The sequence below is a fragment of the Symsagittifera roscoffensis genome, chromosome 8, assembly GCF_963678635.1.
Source record: "Symsagittifera roscoffensis chromosome 8, txSymRosc1.1, whole genome shotgun sequence".
NCBI classification, from domain to species: Eukaryota; Metazoa; Xenacoelomorpha; order Acoela; family Convolutidae; genus Symsagittifera; species Symsagittifera roscoffensis.
The window spans coordinates 27,666,877-27,682,388 of record NC_087069.1 but is presented as its reverse complement, the minus strand read 5'-3'; positions in this window follow the sequence as shown (position 1 = coordinate 27,682,388).

Here is a 15,512-nt window from a genome sequence, read left to right as displayed (position 1 = left end):
AGAAGAAGGCGCCATTCTTCATAGGGCAGGTTCAAGGCGCATGACGCCTCACAAATAGGATGCGCGCAGAGCGGAAATTAGAATGTTGCTCGAATACGAATTGATAGAACCCTCAAATTCGCCTTGGGCTTGTGGGGTTGTCATGGCGATAAAAAAAGGGTGCAACTTAGGTTTTGTTGCAATTTTCGTTACTTGAACGCAGTAAGAAAAAAATGCCTTCCCGATACCGCGGAATGATGAGAGCCTTTCGAAACTTGGCGATGCCAAGTTCTTCACCACCCTGGACCTGGATTCTGCCTTCTGGCAGGTCCCTCTGCGGAAGAAGGACAGAGAAAAGATTGGATTCGCCGTTGATTTGGGGTTATACCAGTGGAAGAGGATGCCCATTGGCCTGTGCAACGTCACAGCGACCTTTCAAAGACTGATGGCTCAGGCTTTGACCAGAGTAACGAAGAAGTATGGGAATCTTGTGATGTGCTCCGTGGATGACGTGGTCATAGCAACACCCACCTTGGCAGACCACATTGACAAACTCGATGAGGTCTTTGGTTCATGAAAAGAGCGAGCTTGAAATGCAAACCATCGAAATGTGAAATCCCTAGGGGTTCAATCGAGTCCCTGGGGAGAATGGTAGACAGGCATGGCGTGAGGCCGGACCCAGAAGCAGTGGAAGCCGTGTTGACACGAAGGCCCCCAGAACGGACACACAGCTCATGAGCTTCCTGGAATTTGCCAATTACTACCGTGAGTTCTTAAAAGGATACGCAGACAAGATGTACCCCATGCAAAAAAACTCAAGTAGTTTTCGAGAATATAAAGCGGGAACTGTGCGAGGCGCCAACGCATCAGGAGCAGGAATGGAATGGGAGAGCAGTTCTCCGCCCCATTGCATATGACAGTCAAGTGTCGAGTGACACTGAAATGAAATATGGTGCACCGAATGCAGAAATGTTTGCAGTAGTCACATTCGTGGTAAGGTACCGCGCAAACTTGCGGAGCGCTCCCATTAAGTTACGCGTGGACGACAGAGCGCTATCCTGGTTGAAGACGTACTCGATGGACCAGAGCTATATTGGTCGGTGGACAGTCAGGTTAGATAGCTACCACATGATAATCGAGCATAAGATGCGCGACTAACACCAAAAAACTGACAGCTTCAGCAAAAAGACTGAGTTTTACGAGAGACTAAATGAAAAGCAAGCCAATCAGGCGGAAATCAAAGAAGGGTTCTCGTTTCTGAATAAACAAACTTATGAAGCGCTTCCCTTGACGAGATGGTTGGACAAACCTGGATATCCAATTCCGAGACACCCCGAGTTAGCGGTGTAGGAGGCAGCAGAAATAAAGTGCCTTTGGATCTGTTGCTACGCTCGAACCTGGTCAAACAGGAACTCTCTTGTAAGAACTCAAACAGCCTCTCATTGCTGGAGAGTTTAGATGGATAAGCAGAACGTACAGGTAGGAACCTGCCGTGGAGACGTGATCCGTGGCAGATTCACGCGTTGAAAACAACTCGAGTATCTGAAAAGTCGACACCTATTCAGACCGGAACTCGAGCACAGAATCAGAATTGTCAGAAATGGCCATCCACACATTGTTAGTAGAGACTCTATCTAGAGACTTAGACAGGGAAGTATATCAGGACCCTGACAGTAACCGCTACCTGGTAACCAGTGAAAGAGTCTTTGACAACGCAGCGGATGATCTGGAAACATTAGCGATATCGAAAGGTTCGATGAGCTTGTTACTGCAGAAGGAAGCAGTCAGGACTGACCTTCAACCGTTCAAGCAAGATACAGAGCCATTGGCGAAAATATGGTGCGCGAAGATGGAGGATGACGCACTTCAGCCCGATGAGCTGAGTAGTCAATTGAGGGTCATGAAGACATACTTGAAAGCGAGATACATACTCTCGGACCTACTAAGAGTGCAAAGAAATGACCGCGTGACGAGCTACTTGAAGAGGTGGCTCGAGAATGGGGCACCAAATAAAGGTGATCTTGAAGAAGACAGTTATCGTATTCTGAGACAGTACTTTATGCAGAAAGAGGGAAGGTTATACCTGAACAAGGACGCAATCGTGGCTTGTAAGAAAAGAGATGAGGACAAAATCCTGCACAAATATAATGCGATAGTTTTGCCGCAACTCTATCAGACAGAACTTTTTTCAGGTCACATGATCAAATGAGCCACCAGGGCATTGATGAAGTTTACCAAAGAATCCTGAAACGCTTTGAATGGCCCGGGATGAAGAAGGCATGTGAGAAGTGGGTAACAGCAATTCTGTCATGTCAACAAGTGAAAGATCCACAGAAATTGCGATTTCCATGGCAGTCGATTGGGTCATCTGAATTCAATGAGGTGGTACAGCTTGACCTTCAGAAGATATGTATGACAGACAGTGGCTACAATCAGGTCCTGCTGATAATCAATCACTTCACGAAATTTGCAGAGGCCGTGCCCTGCATAAATGGCTCAGCAGAAGAGACATGCGATCATCTAATCAAAACATGGATAGTGAGGCACGGATGTCCAATGACGTTTCAATCGGACAAGGGAACAGCCTTCGTAGGAGAACTTACTGAAGAGCTCATGAGACGTTTTCAAGTGGCTCAAGCTTATTCTACGACGTATCATCCCCAGACAAACGGCTTAATGGAGAGGCAAACTCGGACTCTAGTGTCGATGTTGAGGGTGTATTCTTCCAGATACATGATTGATTGGGACAGATACCTTCAACAAGTGATGGGAGCAACACGCAACACTCCACCACGGGAAATATTCCACACATGATGTTGACTGGACACGAGAAGTCTTTGCCTTGACTTTCTTTTACCCAGAGTATGAAAAAAAGAAAACATCACCACAAGTTTATGTAAGGGATGTGATTAGACGCATATAAGAACTGAACGACTTGTGCAAACGAAATACTCAGCTAGCACAGGCAAGGCAGAGGAAAAGTTTTGAATAAAAAAGCAGCTGGCGCAAAAGCTTACTCAGGAGACTACGTATGGATATTTCGAAACGTTATGCCGCCTAAAGAGACTAAGAAGCTCTTAAAAAAGTGGATGGGACCGTTCATGATAACGGAGGTGCAGAGGAGGGACGTTTTTACAGACTGAATACCGTCCGAGCCGCTTTGGAAACATTAAGCCACACAACTCATCTACAAAGGGTTGGTGTATACCTGAAGACATGGAAGAAGGTGATTATCTGATGATGGACCCTGCCTGCGAAGTTAATGAAAAGGGTACCATGGGAAAGAATGATGGGAATGAAGTCAAAGAAGAAGGAACGAGTCCACCACTGGACCTGGATCCCAACGAGATAATTGAAGCAGATGAAGAAATCTCACCCTATGCAGAAGAGGACTGAACAGATAGAGGTTCCCAGGAATCTTGGCCTGTAAGAAGAGAGATGAGGACAAAGTCCTGTACAAATTTATTGCGATAGTAATGCCGCAACTCTATCAGACAGAACTTTTATTCGGGTCATATAATCAAATGGGCCACCAGGGTACTGATAAAGTTTACCAAAGAATCCTGAAACGCCTGAAACGTTATACCACCTAAAGAGACTAGGAAGCGCCTAAAAAAGTGGAGTAACCGTTCATGAAGTCAATGAAAAGGGTACCAAGGAAAAGAATGATGGGAATGAAGTCGAAGAAGAAGGAACGAGTCCACCACTGGACCTGGATCGCAACGAGATAATTGAAGTAAATGAATAAATCTCACCCTAACAGATGAGGACTGGCAAGAACCCGAACAGATAGAGGTTCCCAAGAACTTGGAACCAGACCTACCGTTTGCGATACAGACACGACAGAGTGACAGGACAAGACTCACGGAGAAGTATAACTTTTACGACTTTGTAGTGGACAGGATAATTCTAAAAAAGATAATGGAAGAATTGGTGGGTCTGGAAGAAATACTTGCGTCACAAGACATAGACATAGTCGACGACGAAGACGAGGAGTGGGTCGATGGCCGTTCTAAGCCTGAGGTAGAATTCGATGACGAGCAACAGCAATCATGCGAACAAGAATTGACGAACCTGCGCGTCCTGGAGTGGCTGAATTAAATAACATCGGACCCAAAGGAGACCAGTGTCACGATTCAGGACGTAGATCGTGAGCGCCTGAAATACAAAAAAACGACAGGAACGTAGGACTTACACACACTCAAAAAAATTTCATTAAAAAAGTTAAAAATAGCAAGAGAAACAGGTGATCTAGAAGCAGAATCAGGCGAGGATCATAAGGAACCGGACTTGAGGAGAGCAGTAGATTCATATTTCAACTTGCCAAATGATAAATCAAGCACCATACTAACAGTTAGCAATGTTATACTCACAAATAGGACATGTGCAATAGCGATCCCAGCGGATATGAGTTTTAGGACAGCGTTAGCAGCAGATTTTAGGAGAAAAAAAAGATAGAATTTCTGTTGAAGCAATGACCATGAATAGGAGGGGTAGCAGCCTTGCCTCCGGCGGCTTCGCAAACACCAGGAAAGTAACTACTTGGTGACGAGGGCGACAGAGAGGCAGCATGTTGATCCTGAAGACTTTTTCTTGTCCTTGACGAGACTGAGAGACTTCATTGTGTAGAGGGAGGTGAAGAAGCTCTCGCTTACAGTATACGACCCAAACCGAGGACGACTGGAGTTGTATGCACTAATACACGAAATCTTTTCTGATACTAACATACAAGTAAACTATTTGAGTATAGGCTGAGTGTAAGTTGAGCGTAGGATGTGTTATGCTATTAACACCTTGGGTGCGTAAAGGTTAGATACCACGAATGACCGAACGATAATCGAAGAAACAGACCCAAAGTTTGGACTGTCCATTTTTGAATCGAATTCCAAAACTTTAGCAAGGAACTGATTTTAATTTATTTCAAGATCAAAATCTTTCTACCTGATTGTTTTAACTTAATTTCAACACGAATCTGGAGTAATGTTGACAAATGTGATACTCGTGACCTCTTTTCTAGATCCTCATTGATCGTTTATTCTTCATCAGATTTCAATTGCACGAACTGATAATCAAAAACGAATAAAAAATGGAAACTTCGACTTGAATGAACTGATGGACCTAGCGGGGGCTTATATAGGACCAACCTGAACCGTTTCTCTTGAAGGTGTGGTTGGAAAACACTGGACATCCAAATCGGGGACACACCGAGTAATCGATGGATGAGGTAGCAGAAATGAAAATCTTATCAAAGAAAGAACCGGTGACTTTGGATCTGTTGCCAAGCTCGAACCTGGAACTCTCTCGTACGAACACAAACAGCCTCTCAAGGGTGCGGATGCTGGGTGGATTGCTGGAGAGAAAAGTGGCCAGAGATGATCCCGAATGGGCAGCAGCCATGGCATCGCTGACAGTCAGCGAGAAAGTAAAGATCATGCCACCAACACTAGAAAGACGAAAGAAATTGTAGGACGGTATTTTAGCAACTGGTATCCTCGATTCCTCAGAGCGCTTTGTGGTCATCATATAAACAAAAAAATTAGGAGATCGGAAAACCAAGGAAGAGTGTCACCTTTGAGAATCCCGATCAGAAATGGGGAGAAGTTGAAGAAAACCCGGAACAGGAAAGTTTGTCCGGGAAGAAGAAAGTCCAAGAAAGTTGTCTAGTCAATAAACAAAACTCGGAACAAAAAAATTTGTCCGTGGAGTCGGGGGTTGAAGGAAAGTATCATGTAGAGGGACAAGATCTGGAGGATAAAAGTTTGTCCGGAGAGTTTAGATGGATAAGCAGAACGTACAGGTAGGAACCTGCCGTGGAGACGTGATCCGTGGCAGATTCACGCCTTGAAAACAACTCGAGTATCTGAAAGGTCGACATCTATTCAGACAGGAACTCGAGCACAGGATCGGAATTGTCAGAATTGGCGATCCACATATTGTTAGTAGAGACTCTATCTAGAGACTTAGACAGGGAAGTATATCAGGACCCTGACAGTAACCGCTACCTGGTTCCCAGTGAAATAGTCTTTGACAACGCAGCGGGTGATCTGTAAACAATAGCCGTATCGAAACGTTCGATGAGCTTGTTACCGCAGAAGGAAGCAGTCAGGTTTGATCTTCAACCGTTCAAAAAAGATACAGAGCCATTGGCGAAAATATGGTGCGTGAAGATGGAGGATGACTCACATCAGCCTGATGAGCTGAGTAGTCAATTGAGGGTCATGAAGACATACTTGAAGGCAAGATACCGACTCTCGGACCTACTAAGAGCGCAAAGAAATGACCGCGTGACGAGCAACTTGAAGAGGTGGATCGAGAATGGGGCACCAGATGAAGGTGATCTGGAATAAGACAGTTATCATATTCTGATAGAGTTTCTTTATGTACAGAAGGAGGGAAAGTTATACCTGAACAAGGACGGAATCGTGGCTTGTAAGAAGAGAGATGAGGACAAAGTCCTGTACAAATATATTGCGATAGTGTTGCCGCAACTCTATCAGACAGAACTTTTATTCGGGTCAAATAATCAAATGGGCCACCAGGGTACTGATAAAGGTTACCAAAGAATCCTGAAACGCCTGAAACGTTATACCACCTAAAGAGACTAGGAAGCGCCTAAAAAAGTGGAGTGGACCGTTCATGAAGTCAATGAAAAGGGTACCAAGGAAAAGAATGATGAGAATGAAGTCAAAGAAGAAGGAACGAGTCCACCACTGGACCTGGATCCCAACGAGATAATTGAAGTAGATGAAGAAACCTCACCCTAAGAGATGAGGACTGGCAAGAACCCGAACAGATAGAGGTTCCCACGAACTTGGAACAAGACCTAACCTACCGTTTGCGATACAGACACCACAGAGTGATAGGACAAGACTCACGAAGAAGTACAACCTTTACGGAGACGACTTCGTAGTGGACAGGATATCAGGATATATCTAAAGAAGATAAGGGAAGAATTGGTGGGTCTGGAAGACATACCCGCGTCACAGGACATAGACATAGTCGACGACCGAGACGAGGATTGGGTCGATGGCCGGTCTAAGCCTGAGGTAGAATTCGATGACGAGCAACAGCAATCATGCGAACAAGAATTGACGAACCTGCGCGTCCTGGAGTGGCTGAATTAAATAACATCGGACCCAAAGGAGACCAGTGTCACGATTCAGGACGTAGATCGAGAGAGCCTGAAATACAAAAAAAACGACAGGAATGATCATTCCTGGGCGGCCCCGGAAGGGCAATTAATCATTCCTGCGTCCAATCTTAACTTAATATCCGGTATGCGATCGACGGGGACGTCGATGGATATTTTCGTCCGGGGAGTGGGGGTAAAACTTACCCACACTGAAAAATTATCATTAAAAAAGTTTAAAATAGCAAGAGAAACAGGTGACATAGAAGCAGAATTAGGTGAGGATCATAAGGAACCGGACTTAGGGAGAGTAGTTGCTTCATATTTTAACTTGCCAAATAATTACTCAAGCAGCATAATAATAACAGATAGCGCTTTTATACTTACAAATAGGACACGTGCGATAGCAATCACAGCGGAAATGAGTTTTAGGACATCGTTAGCAGCAGATTTTAAGAGAGAATAAAAATAGATAGAATTTCTGTGGAAGCAAAGACCAGGAATAGGAGGTGTAGCAGCCTTGCCTCCGCGGCTTCGCAAATACCATGAAAGTGTCTATGCTTTTTGGTGACGAGGGCGACGGAGAAGCAGCATGTTGACCCTGATTTCTTAGTCATGTCCTTAACGAGGCTGAGAGACTTCATTGTGGAGACGGAGATGAAGGAGCTCTCGCTTCCAGTATGCGATCCAAACCGAGGACGACTGCATCCACGGGAGTTGTATGCACTGATACACGAAATCTTTTCCGATACAAACATACAAGTGTACTTACATAAGAAAAACTAAGTAAATATAGGCTGAGTGTAAGTTGAGCATTGGATGTGTGATGTTATTAGGGCCTTGGGGTGGAAGGGTTAGTGACCACGAATGACCGAACGATAATCTAAGAAACAGACCCAAAGTGTGGACTGTCCATTTTTAGATCGAATTCCAAATTTTTAGCAATGAACTGATTTTAATTTATTTCAAGATCAAAATCTTTCTACCTGATTGTTTTAACTTAATTTCAACATGAATCTGGAGTAATGATGACAAATGTGATACTCGTGACCTCTTTTCTAGATCCTGATTGATCATTTAATTATTCATCAGATTTCAATTGCACAAACTGATATTTAAAACCGAATCAAACAAAATGGAAACTTCGAATTGAATGAACTTGAATGGACCTAACGGAGGCTTTTGTAGGACCGGTGATAGATGTGATCTATCGTCGGCTAATGGATCGATACTTTGCTCTGGAGGACCCAGAGGTAGTCATGTTGCTGGTCGCCTTAATAAACATCTTGAGGCACGACAACCATGGGGACCGCACCACGGAAGTCTTATCGATGGCCGCATATGGACAACAGGGAGTACTAGATTGCCTAAATATGAGGGTGATGAGGTGGAGAAACGGGACTCTCTCAGGAAGTGACTTGGCGAACGAGCCTAGATTGGGAAGTTCCAGGACCAATCAATCAAGTGAGATGCTCTCCCGTCCAAGCCTAAGCCTGTATTGAGAGGGACGCATCAGGAGATGAACAGCGAGGCAGCCTCGTCTACTTCACTAATGGGAGAAGCTGTGCCACTAAAGAGGGCGAGATTAAAAGGGGAAGTCCAAACGAACGAGACGATGCAAGATCTAAGTGAAACAAAAAAGGAACTGGATCGAGTGACCAAACCCTTGCTCAGTGTTGAAGAGGACAGAGACATATGGAAAAACTGTTTGAGGATTGCAATAAGAAGCAAGGCGAGGAGATAAAACGCTTGAGACGAAAACATAAGAAGCGATTGGAGCGGCTGGCATTGACGACAGCAGTGGAAAGAACAATACCCGCAAGGGATGTTCTTCGTGGGCAGTCCACGATTGAGTTTCTAACTCCTCGCGAAGTAAGCCAAACGACAGATGTACGTGTTCCGACAGCAGCCGGCAGAGTGACCATCCAGGACCCGAGTGGCAACCTAAGTGATCCAGTCGTTGAGCAGACGTTGCAGAAGCTGATAGAAACAGCTGCACGACATGTAGCCAACAGGAGCGTGTCAGATTCCAGGGTGACTGCACCCTATGGAACGATCGACGATACAGGCAGGGTGGAGCTCTCCCAGGAAACGATGAAGAGAACGGGAGCTGACACCACAACCAGACTGATGAAGAGCTCAAAAGTCCCAGACACGAAGAAAAGGGAAGTGCCGATGAAAAAAGTGTCCCGAAAAAAGTGTATTTGATGTACAGAAGAACAACCAGGTGAAGGACCACTATACAGGAGTTCCAGAAACGGACATACGAGCATGTTTTAACCGATCGACGTGGAGTCCGGCAAAAGACATGCAGCAACCGCCGCTCGGGACATCACATATGATACTGGGCGAAAGTTTGGTGACGGTTCTACACAACTTGAGGACCTCGTGGATCACCACTGTGATGGCCGTTGGAGGCGCCACGATAGCCCAGCTGTATCGAATGGTGGAGCTGATGAACCCAGGAAGAAACCAGATATAATGATCATAATAGGCACGAACAATGTGTCCAGGAATTTGGATGAAGAGGAGGCCCAATTGGAATCGATGATGGTAGTTCTATTTACCACTATCTGGCAGAAGTTTAAGTGCGCGGTACTGACCACAATAACATTAACGCCGACAGGAATGAGGCACAACGAGAGGGTAATTAGATGGAATAACATAGTGAGTAATCTGGCGAGTCGCAATGCTGGACGGATGATCCTAATGGTTTTACAACATGAGCTGACAGCCCTGGATCAGCCCAGATTCACTACAGATGGAATCAATTTTGACAGTATAGAGGGACAAGCCTGGATGAACCTTGTCTTCCAGGAGCGACTAGACGAATTAGAATTCGAATTCTTTGATACAGGAGTGTTGAGGAGGGAAGAAACCACGAACAAGCCGGCGCTCGCGACCTTCGTGCCCCCTAATCCAGAGAAACGATTGGGATCAGTCCTAGCAGTGCCCCAGCTGCCGCACAGCTCCAGCGATCCGGGGCAAGAACGGACGTACTGGACCGACTGGGCGAAGCAGCAGTGAGGAGGACCAATCATCCGCGACGGAGATTAGGACCTGTCATCTCAACAACGGACAGGTCATCAGGCGTCTCAAGATCGGAAACAACGAGTACAAACCGAGAAGAGAGACGTCCAGACAAAAGTTCTCTGATGTGGCCAAGACTCATACCTTCCTTCTGGCATGTCTGTAAACAAGACCTGATGAAATTGATTCTTCAAATGATTGGGGTCCACCATGGGTCCAGTAAATATGTCCAGTAAATGCCAGACCTTTGCATGACGTACGAATGAACCATTGCGAAGGAAGCCGAGAAGAAAGACCAGGAAGATTTTTGGCGACGAGAGCACCAGCAGGACAGCATGTGAAGATGTTCAAACAAGTGCGAGCACCTCCATCTCATGTGAAAGAAAGGGCTTATCCGAAACAATTAGCCTACGAAGGTGACGTCGAGAGATATGGCGAGCTGAAATTTCAGACGTACCAGACCATCTTCGCAGAGTACGACAAGGTGAAAATTAGGAAAGCCAAGCTATTAGTAGTTGCAAGCTCGGACTTTGTGCATACTTCCAAGTCCTTGTTTTGGCTTGATGTGATAATGCTCGCGGCAACAGACTTAGACTCGATGCAGTTTGTATCAATGGCTATCGGGTTCCAACGAAAAACGCAAATGAACCCAAGAACAGTAGTGTTCGCCGCATAAACAATTACTTGCATAGTAGGAGTTTCCTGAGCAGACTCAGAGAGCCTAAAACGGCGCAAGATGCAGTGTGGCCAGCAATAAAAGATATTCTACAGATCATGGGCGAGATAATGGACAAGTTAAAAGAAGGAGCATTCACGAAAACAACACCAAAGCCATATTTGCGTTGTCTCTGGGATATGCACATCTCCAGAATGGGTTGAAAATTGTGTACGCAATAGTGGCACTGCTCTCAGAAGGGAACTATGATGTGATTATATCTGCCTCGAACTGCGAAGTGGACACAAAAAATCTGAGATCACTTAGGGCAGAACTGCCGGCAGTATGGTCGGACATCTCAAATGCTATGCGAGGGTTCAAGGACCATTCGCTACACATGCTAGTACTGGCTGAGATGTTGGGATTGGAACTATCCAATTTCAGCAGGCAGCTCAAATTAAAGCCAAGAATCAACGATGATCATCGAGTGATAGTGGCGATGTCCAATGACTTGTGGTTCAGAGAAATGGAGATAAAAGAAGAAGGAGAGAAGAGGCAGAACTCCGAAGAAACGAAAGCTCACTTGGAAGCAATGGTTTTGCGAACGAAACCAGACGTCAACAAGTGGCTGCACTTGACTCCTCGAGTAGCAGCGTTGGGCGCGGACGCTTTCGAGAGAGGCCCGGCGATTATTAAGAAGATTCACGCCTACCTGGTGGAAGAGTTGAACATAGCAGAGATTGCGGAAGAAAAGTCACGCGACTTCGTGAACAGGATGTGCCAAGTAACTCTTGAATTCAAACTTTCTGGACGCAGAATCTATGGGGAGAAAAAGGCTACGATAGGACCGACAGCATGTTAGAATTTTTAGGAGCAGGATGTACCGCGTCCGTCCTGGCGAAAGTCTACCCCGCACTCTCTCAATACCTGATAAAAGAGTTGCTTAAAACGGTTACAGAATTATCGATGGTAGTGATCCTAGCATTGTTCGTGACGTTCGGAGCAGAGAATTTCGAAAAAGGACCATTGCTACTGCTCACCGAGGGAGTACAGAACATGCGGCTGAACGGACTCCTGTCACTAATTGCGACCACCCATGGGAACTCGTGAGGGCTGATGAGTTTGACCCGCTACCCTGAGAAAGAAAACGTGAGGAAATTTGATATGAAGAGATCCGCGGACTCATGGACCAAAGTAAGTGATCTGAGACATACTCTAATCCAATACATCCTACAGCAGAATCGATTAGGAACAGGAGAAGACGAAACAATTGAAAAAGAAGAAGATGTGCGACGTCATGCAGGAGGCTTGCCTCTATTGACTGACTTGAGCAGGGCTATGAGGACCAATATTTTGCCGTTAATCAGGAGAACCAGGGAATTTGAGACGGTGATATACGGTCCTGCAGTAACCATCGCGTTTCCTGACGTTAAGGTGGACGCGTATAGACTGTGGGCGAAAATGGACCTGGTGCCAATGAACATGAAAGGCAAGGCGGACTTGCAGGAAGCCGCGCTTATCGTAACGAACGGAGTTGACAATAAGCGGGACACTGTTGACGAGGACTGCACTAGCACATTTCCTTCGGCTCTAAAGAAGTCAAGAAAAAGCACGGAAAAGAAGAAGACACGTCAGCTGGCAGAGGCTAATCGTACCAAAGTTTCCAGACGGGACAAGGAGTGAAGAGCAAGGCTCTTCGAGTTCAGAGAGGAATCAGAAACAAGACGACAGTGAGGGAGAAGACCGTCGATTGGAAGAAACCATGCAGCAGGATCCTGATCAAGTAGGAAAGGATGACGATAAGGCTTCGACAGGTGGAATCATGTCCAGCCTAGATTTCAATTTCCTGGACGACTTTGAAATCGGGACTCAAATTTAGAAGGAACGACTGAGCCAGCAGAGGATGAAACTTCCACACTGGAACCTCTGTCAAACTTCATGGATGTAAGCCGAAATTCGCCGGAGAGCAGCTCTCCTGTCTTGTTTACAACTACCGAAACAAGACTTTTAGTGGAGTCCCCGAGGATAAGAAGAAGAGAAGGCACTGCCCGAGTACCTTTTTTTGGTGACATTGCCAGAAGCAGAGTGGGTAGTACACCACAGATACCATGAAAGTAGGACAGGGTGTGATATGGACAAAGTTGCTTTCATGGAAGAGGTCTGGACAGTAGTTCAGTGCCTACGAGACCCAGTCAATGCTGAAAACAGGTCTCAACAGACCATTGATGCAAGTTCGATGAATGTGAATGGAGATTGAGCGAGTTGTTAATTAATTCGGCCACTGACGAAAGTGAAGTGAATTCTCCCATAAAGGCAGCGCAGCAAGAAGGCAGTGGTGAAGTAGTATACCTCAGCCAAGCGAAAGTATACCAACGTGACATTAAGGAAAACTGGAAAAGCGAAAGTAGACTCTGAGATCTCAGTAAAAGCTGTCAATTCAGCCAAGCGAAAGCGTGTCGAAGAAGTCACAGATATGGAACAAGGCGATGACCAATTGCCTGGCACGGATAGAAAACTAACCGATGTAACGATGGTGCCACCCAACCTCATGGCAGGACTAAGATCAGCCAGTTATAAAAATAAGAGGAGTGACCGCACTCTGACTGGAGCGACCCTAGAAATGGAAACTCTCAGCCAGTGTGGAGAGAGTACCCTACAAGATTTTAGACCATCTTGCTTGAATCATGGAAAGGGGAGAATCGAAGGACAGCTAATCCCAGTGGAATATAACCGACTGACAGTATCGGAAACCTTCCTGGTCGACGAACCCGCTGGTGGATACATGGAGTGGTGGAATACAGAAGCTCGGCTATCGGACACCTAATCGCTCTAGAAAACAAGGGTGCTATGGAGTGTTAAATGGAGGAAATGATACAGGATACGATGATGAAACAGAGAGCATACGGAATTTTGGTCTCCTCTGAGATGCAAGCAGAAACGATAGACCAGTTATTGAGCTTACCGTGGAGAGTGGTGGTGTTACGGCACTTCGAAGAAGAAATGAGAACCACCTTGAAAATACACGCTCTGATAGCGATACCTTACGTGAGGACGGAGCTACAACTGCATGACTGGATTAATGCGGAAAGAGTAGAGACTCAGAAGAAAAGAAGAGATCGAAGGAAGAAAAGGTGCTCTTGATGACGAGTGTGAGAGACCTAATGACCCAAGAAGGAGCGGCGGTAGCGTGTGCGAAACGGGAGACGCTCTCTGTCTCGTTCGATTCATGTTAGATCAAATATCGGTACCAGCGTTGAATACTTGTGCCAAGATGCTGAGATAAGGCAATGATCGGGCAAAAACCTTGCTCTTACAAGCACTTTTAGACAAACACCAAAATAAACCGATGCGAGTAAAGCTGAAGGAGCCGGTAGAATGGGAACCGATGAAGAAAGTTGTTGAAATACGAAGATTCTCGAACAAGGAGCTGAGACTTACAAAGGAATCCTTGGGAGCATTGCTGAAGTCCAGTGAGTATTGTGGACCAATCAGGAAAAAGTTGTACAGTTACGTGTCTGGAATCGTAGGAATGGCACACAACCCTTTCATCAAGGAAGACATACGCGATTGTTTCTTCGACTACGAACAAGTGGTGTTGCTAAGATTCTGGATGTCAAGAATTGCGACGATAAGGAGCGCTGCTATTCAGCAGGTTAAGCTGGGACTTGTGTTGGAAGGAAAGGTGACTGCACCTTCAGTGCAAGAATCTGACAACCGAGTAGAATTTGGATTGGGATTCTTGGATGAATTACTGAGAACGAGCCTGATGGTGGTGTGAGAGCTGATGAATCCATCATCGTGCCCGAGTCCCAATGCTGATTCGATATTGTGGGCGACACAGGACGTGCTGAGGGAGCTGAATTCAGACTGCAACTTGCGTGACCTGAACATCGTTTAAGACTTGATGACATCAGCCTCCAAGAGCAACAGAGGAAACAATTTTTAGTTGCCTGGCTGGGGACCAGAGGACTGAGTTGAGCCTGGTAGCTGTCTGGCGAAAGTATCTGGACTGGAAGGTCAGATCTGTGGAGGATTTGATTGCGTGAAGACTATTGCGAAAAAACAGTAGCAATTGACGATATCGTTTTGAAACATTGTAATGAAAGAAAAAACGGAAACGGAGATGATTGCAGATTGCCACGGAGAAACTATGGTGAATCTAGTGACTGCACTACTGTTCTACAGCATGTTTGGTTCTTAAGAGTCACTATTGAATCTAGAGAAAAAGCATGAGATGGTCACGGCCATCAGCGTAGAAGTGTTTCAGGGAGTGTTGCAAACTGAACGGAAGTGGAGAGAAGCTATAGAAGCAGAGATGAACATTCCGCAGAGTGAAACTCAGACCTTTAGGCGTGTGATACCTAGTGAGCTCGACGTCGGCTCCGATGTGGAAAAGCCGATAACCAGAGCACTTTGTGGCAGTGGATGTGAAGAAAACCAAGACGATTGTTGAACAAGCTTTCTCAGTGCCGAAATGCGTAAGGTTAGCGAGAATGTCGGAGAAATCCTTCGAGTTGCTACGTAAGATGTTCGCGTTGTTCCTGAAAGAACTGAGGAAGAGTCATAACCGATCTGGGAAAAAAATTCATGGGATACGCTCGTGGAACTTTAGTGATTTTGAAAGTTGGAAACAGAAAGGATCAACAGCGACAGATTACATTGCAATAGATGAAAACGACGTCATTACCGAGTAAGGATGGAAGTGGAACCACTACTGGA